Source organism: Vicugna pacos, chromosome 5, assembly GCF_048564905.1.
Source record: "Vicugna pacos chromosome 5, VicPac4, whole genome shotgun sequence".
NCBI classification, from domain to species: Eukaryota; Metazoa; Chordata; class Mammalia; order Artiodactyla; family Camelidae; genus Vicugna; species Vicugna pacos.
Genome location: NC_132991.1, coordinates 85,675,376 through 85,682,364, shown reverse-complemented (window position 1 = coordinate 85,682,364; position 6,989 = coordinate 85,675,376). Strand labels below are relative to the sequence as shown.

Genomic DNA, 6,989 nt, shown 5'->3' with positions numbered 1-6,989 from the left:
CCTTTTTAGTGATCGATGATATATGTCTACAAATCTGTCTCGGGATTCTGTTTTTTCCCACTTGTTTGTGTATACCCATACTGATGTCACATTATCTTCATTACTATCGATTTTAAATGATCCTTGACATCTGATACTGTAGTAGATTTGTTCTTTTTTCAGATTGCCTTAGCTAGATGTGGCTAAGCCGTTGACAATATTCAATTTACCAATCCCTAAATATATTTTAATTACTTTAATTACTCAGACTAATGTCTTATTGCTTCCAGTGAGGAGATCTTATATATCTTTCCTTAGATTTATTCCTATGCATTATTTTTAAAAAATTCTTTGTTAAATATGATTTTTATTTTAAATTTTACTTTTTTTGCAGCTGGTATGTAGAGATAGATTGAGGGTTTTGTTTGTTTGTTTTTCACATTGACCTTGCATCCAGTACCTTGGTAGATTTACTTATTAATTTTAGTTTGGCGATTCTTTGGACTTTTTAATGTACACATCTATGTTATATATTAATAGCCATAGTTTAAATTTCTTTATTTCTAATTATTATGACTTTTGTTTCTAAGGCTTGCCTTTCTGCACTGCCTAGAACTGGTAGTCTGTTTTCAGTAGAGGTAGTGACAATGAATGTCCTTGTTTCATTCTCAATATCAAGGGGGATATTTGCAATACTTGATTAATGAGTGCTGTGTTTGCTTAGATTTTTAATAGATATCCTTTATCAGATTTAGGAAGTTCCACTGTGTTCCTAGTGTGCTGAAATTAAAAAAAAAAGAAATCTAATTATCTTTTTTAAAAGTCTCTAACTTTTAAATAACTAAATAGCCAAAGAACGTCTATACACACACACACACACACACACACACACACACACACACACATATATAGAAAGAGAGAGAGTTTAAAATGGAAAGTATTCAAACAGGCAAATAAAAACTGTAAATAAGAAACATGCATTTCCAGATTGAAAAGATCCGTTGACTTTCTTGCACAGTGATTGGAAAAGAGCCCACATCAGTGCACATCACTGTGACATTTCAGAATGCCAATGACAGAGAAGATTCTAAAGATTTACAGAGTAAGAAGGAAAGAAGGAAAGGATGAACCAAGGGCATATATATAAGCTCAGAATCAGACAATCTTTAGATTTCTTAAGACCAGCGCTAAAAATAAAAAGATGAAATAAATCAATAAAGCAATCACTTCAAAATCTTTAAGGAGAATTATTTCCTCCTTGAATTCTATACCTAGACAAACTATCAAGAAGGCATGAAGATAGAATAGAGATATTCAGACTTGCAAAGTCTCCAAAATTTCATCAGTCCCATGTGACTTCTCCCCTGCCATCCCTCTATCCTGCCAAATTATGAACACTTTTTCCCTCTCTCCAAAATTATTACAGCACTGCCTCACATGCAACATTATTTTGTGAAATATAATTAAAATGAATTATTAGAAACAATAAAGTACAGCTCAAATCTTATTATTTGATTCAACAGACATTAAATTTCATATTAATAAATATGATCTGAACAAACCTAAGAATTATAAAATCTATACATATTTATCATTACAAATGAATGTGTATGTATATATATATATAAATTAAATTGGTAGTCTTCATTAAACTAGAAAATTTTAGTTGTTCCACATTTGTAGCTTAAAAAATAGTCATTCCTTGTTTTAGACACATACATGTTTAGTTTAACCACCCAAGTTTTTTTTCCAAATTTAATATTTTTAATGCCACAAATGTGCTCATTTTTTGCTTGTTAATTTATCCATTCTAAGTTGGACTAATGGCAATAGTATCCCAGGGTATAATGTATACCTAAAATATTCCTATGTTTTGTTTTAATTACACTTATTGAAGTGAAACTAGTCTCCCAAAATATCTGACAGAAAGGGAAGAAGAGATTTCAAAGCTAATTGGGCATACTAAGGCTATTCAGTTACATCGTTTATTTAAAACAAAGCACATGATTCTATATTTTCAACATTCATCTCCTATTTTTTACCAATTGCTAGTTCCAGCAATCTATCATGTAAAGTCTTAAGTTTAAATTGTCTTTCAGTGAAAGAAAAGGATTCTGGATCCTTGACTATTCTATGGAATATATAAATATATATATAATAAAAATAAAAAGTTGTTTTATCAAATTTATGAACAAAGGTGTTCAGTGATAACTTTTCCCAAATGTGCAATTTCAAGATTATCTTCTACTTCACTGATAATTATGCTAAATTATAAAATATGTTTTAACAATCTGCAAAAATTCTCTAAGCTGATCTGCCATTATAAAGTGTCTTACATTCCTCCCTCACATGAGAGTATTAAGGTAATTAAAAGTACTAATGAGAGCAAATAAATAAGGAAGTCTGATTGTTCAGTTTATCATTAAAATTTGAGACCTAACCTATTCTATTATTTTTCAAGAAAGTCATGAGGTCAATAGTCTAAACAGAGCTTTTTCCCTTGAAAACCATTGTACCTCAGCATGGAAAGAAGCTGCGTGCAATCAGTTGTCTTTATTATCCCCATAATTAGTTCAATCAGTTAAAATTTAATACATTAGTCTTTGCATAATTCATGCCATATAACCTAGCTGACATTTTTTTGCAGTAAAATTTCTTGATAAAGAATGCTGTGTTCATCTCAGATCAAGATGGCAGGGAATAGAAGGACATGGATCTCACCTCCTCCCACAAATATCAAAAACACATCTATATTCTGGAAATTAAACCTTTGTCAGTCATATCATTTACAAATATTTTCTACCATTCTGTAGGTTATCATTTTGTTTCAGTTATACTTTCCTTTGCTGGGCAAAAGCTTACAAGTTTAATTAGGTCCTATTTGTTAATTTTTGTGTTTATTTCTGTTGCCTGGGTAGACTGCCCCAGGAGATCACCACTAAGATTTATGTCAGAGAACGTTTTTCCTATGTTTGCTTCTAGGAGATTCATTGTGTTTTGTCTTATACTTAAGCCTTTAAGCCATTTTGAGTTTATTTGTGTGTATGGTGTGAAGGACTGTTCTAACTTCACTGATTTACATGCAGTTGCCCAACTTTCCCAACACCACTTGCTGAAGAGACTGTCTGTTCTCCATTGTATGTTCTTGCCTCCTTTGTCAAATATTAATTGACTGTAAGTCTGTGGGCTTATTTCTGGACTCTCTATTCGATTCCATTGATCCACATGTCTGTTTTTATGCCTATACCATGCTGTTTTGATTACTTTAGCTCTGTATTATGGCCTGAAGTCTGGAAGGGTTATTCCTCCAGCTTCGTTCTTTTTCTTCAGTATTGCTTTGGCAATTCTGGGTCTTTTGTGATTCCATATAAAGTTTAGGATTATTTGTTCTAGTTCTGTGGAAAATGTCATAGGTAATTTGGTGGGGATCACATTAAATCTGTGGATTGCCTTGGGAAGTATGCCATTTTAACAATATTAATTATTCCAATCCGAGAGCATGGGATACCTTTCCATTTGTTTAAGTCATCTCTAATTTCCTTAATCAATGTTTTGTAGTTCTCCATGTATCAGTCTTTCACATCCTTGGTCAGATTTATTCCTAAGTAGTTTAGAATATATAAACAGCTCATATGGCTTAACAACAAAGCAAACAACCCAATCCAAAACTGGTTAGAAGACCTAAATAGACACTTCTCCAAAGAAGGTATACAAATGGCCAATAAGCACATGAAAAGGTGCTCAATGTCACTAATTATTACAGAAATGCAAATCAAAATGACAATGAGGTATCACCTGTCAACAGTCAGAATGGTCATCATAAAAATGTCTACAAAGAACAAATGCTGAAGAGGATGTGGAGAAAAGGGAACCCTCCTACACAGCTGGTGGGAATGTAAATGGGTGTTGCCACCATGCAGAAATGGAGAACAGTATGAAGTTTCCTTAAAAATTAAAAATAGAGTTACCATATGATTCAGCAATCCCATTCCTAGGCACAAATCCAGAATAGTTGAAAACCCTAAATGGAAAAGATACATGCACCCCAATGTCTACAGCCGCACTATTTACAATTGCCAAGACATGGAAGCAACCGGAATGTCCATCAACAGATGAATGGCTAAAGAAGATGCAGTATAGATGTATACGATGGGACACTAATCAACCATAAAAAGAATAAAATAATGATATTTACAGCAAATGGATGGACCGAGAAATGATCTTATTAAGTGAAGTTAGTCAGACAGAGAAAGACAAATACCATATGACATCACTTATAGGTGGAATCTAAAATGCAACACAGTGAACTTACTTATGAAATGGAAACAGACACAGACATAGAAAACAAACTTATGGTTACCAAAGGGAAAAAGTGGTGGGCGAGGGATAAAATAGGAGTTTAGGATTAGCTGATATAAACTACGGTATTTGAAATAGATAAACAGTGCTCGCTGTAGCAGCCCGTATGCTAAAATTGGAACGATGCAGAGATTAGCATGGCCCCCTACGCAAGGATGACACACAAATTCATGAAGCATTCCATATTTTTGGAACTGTATTCAGTATCTTATAGCAACCTATAATGGAAAAGAATATGAAAACAAATACATGAATATGTATGACTGAAACATTATGTTGTACACCAGAAATTGACACAACATTGTAAACTGACTATACTTCAATGAAAAAAAACCCAGGGTCCTACTGTATAGCACAGGGAACTATATTCAATATCCTGTAATAAACCATAATGTCAAAGAATATGAAAAATAATGTATATATATGTATGTATAACTGAATCATTTTGCTGTACACCAGAAACTAATACAACATTGTAAACCAGCTGTGTACATAAAATAAAGAATTAAAAAAAAAAGCTGTGTCTCTGATACACATATTAATAGACAATGAAATATCTCATAATTTGTATTCTGGAGTCTAGACCTAGGTGCATTCTTTGAAATAAAAAGCCTTCCCTTATAGCACCATCGTAACTAAATTTCACGTATTCTGAAAGAATTCCCATATTAGCAATCTATCCGTATGTGTCAACTTGCAATAAAAAAATACTTGCTAACTGATTTGTTCTGGGTTGGGCTTTTGTGCTATGGATGTCCCAGTTCCTGAATGTGTTTCTCTGTGATGCAGTTGTAAAGCAGTCCTTGATCTACTGTCTTTACATTCTTCACACAACATTTAGTTTCATACATATATATATTTCTCTCTTTATATATTTGTGCGTAAATGATGCTTAATTGTTGAGCGCTTTATCACTTCACTAGCAGTACATCTGTGCACAGAGCTCCGCGTGGTCCTCCACGTCACCATCAGTTATTCCTTAGAAAGAAGAAACTCAATACAGATTCGTAAGCAGACGAACATAAGCCCTTTTGGTCTTCAATTTCTTCGGAATTTCTTCTCTCTCATCTCTTGGATGACTTCCACTGCCGCATCCAGAAAAGTTGTGGCTCTTCTCAACAAGAAATCCAGTGAAGCGGATTTCATCTTCAGAATTTCACCACTGACAATAATGCGAAGTTCACCACCTTTATTTAAATGATAAGCTGTGTATTTAGAAAAGACATTAAAATGAGAACTATGGTAAAGTACCAATTTAAAATTAATGCTCATATTTTTTTCAGAATTGTATGCACTTTTGGATTACTATTGACTACTTTTAAAATATCACCCAGTGTGACATAATCTTACTGCACCTGTCTCTACGGTGCCTTGTTATTTGGTTTACTAATATCTGAACAGGTCTACAGCCGGATTAAACATGTGAATGGAGTAGCGATTTCAAGTTATTATAAAAGCTTTCATATGCTTACTAGTGATTCTTGTTCTTATCTGATCGCAAAGGATGGATGATAATCTCTGGATAGGAAGTGGTTTGTGGACCCCCACTGAGCATGGCTCTGCATCACAGGGTGTATGCTACCAAAACAGTGAGGAAAAGCAAGAAAGGGGAGGACACCAGACATACAGAGATCCAGAATGAGTGAAGTCACAGGACAGTAACTGAGAAACAGGCAGAGAGCACAACTTCTAGAATGGACAGGGACAGAGGACTCAGGGAAGAAGTTGCAAGGGAAAAAGAAACAGTTGCACTGTTGGCTGCCTGCCGCGCCTGACCATGAGACAAAGATTTTTCAAGAGTCTTTTTAACATATTTGGAGAATTTGGAAAGCTTTAATGATAATGACAGAAAGTCATGAAAGCAAATAAAAAAGATACAATTATTAGCTGCAGGAAAAACAATGTAAATCGTGCTTAAATTGATCATAATGAAAGTATGATAATAATTGCATTGGAGGATGTAAAGAAAGGTATGCAGAGCTTGGGGGATAGAGAATGATTTTTTGTTTTCCAGTAAAAAGTTATTAGATGATGTCTAAGAATTACAAATCAAGAGGTAAGGGAAAATTTTATTATTTAGAATTATGGAATTGGATAAAAGAGTAAACTGCTTAAGAATTGTCAGTAGTTACTTCTGGAGGGCGGTATACAGAATAGAAGTGAAGTAGGAGATTTCTGATTTCAGGTTAAAGTTTGTAAAATGATTTGACTTGTAAAGCTCTGCACAAGTATAAAATAATTTAATGAAAGCTACTAGTCTGAGTTAATATTTTTATTGTTAACTGTATCAAAATTTTGATCTACTAAAATATCTGTTTCATACAGATTATTTTTCTAAATATATGTGTATGTTGGTCTCTATTAACTGTTTAAAATTACTCAATTATCATGACTATATCTAATATTCTAATATAATTTTAAACCATTCTTAAAATTTTTAAAAATTTACTTGAAAAATAAATTAATTCTTATTCCATGGATCTTTGTGTTTAAAGTTCGAGAATTTTGACAGTTTAAAAGTTCAATAGGGATTATTGCCTTTCATGCTTATGACTTAAAAGTGGCTCAGAAAACTTCAAATTATCTTTTTAGAAAGTTACCTCACCTCTGAGCAGAAAAACCCCTGCCCTTTAGAGGGAAAGCATTTGTAC

The 6,989-nt window shown here is 33.2% G+C and overlaps 1 non-coding gene across 1 annotated transcript; it reads left to right on the top strand.

Annotated features, from left to right (window-relative positions):
• Nucleotides 1-4,423: 4,423 nt before the first annotated feature.
• Nucleotides 4,424-4,528, top strand: LOC116280740 (U6 spliceosomal RNA). Its single transcript, XR_004190224.1, has one exon. It is a non-coding gene; the product is annotated as a U6 spliceosomal RNA (small nuclear RNA).
• Nucleotides 4,529-6,989: the final 2,461 nt, after the last annotated feature.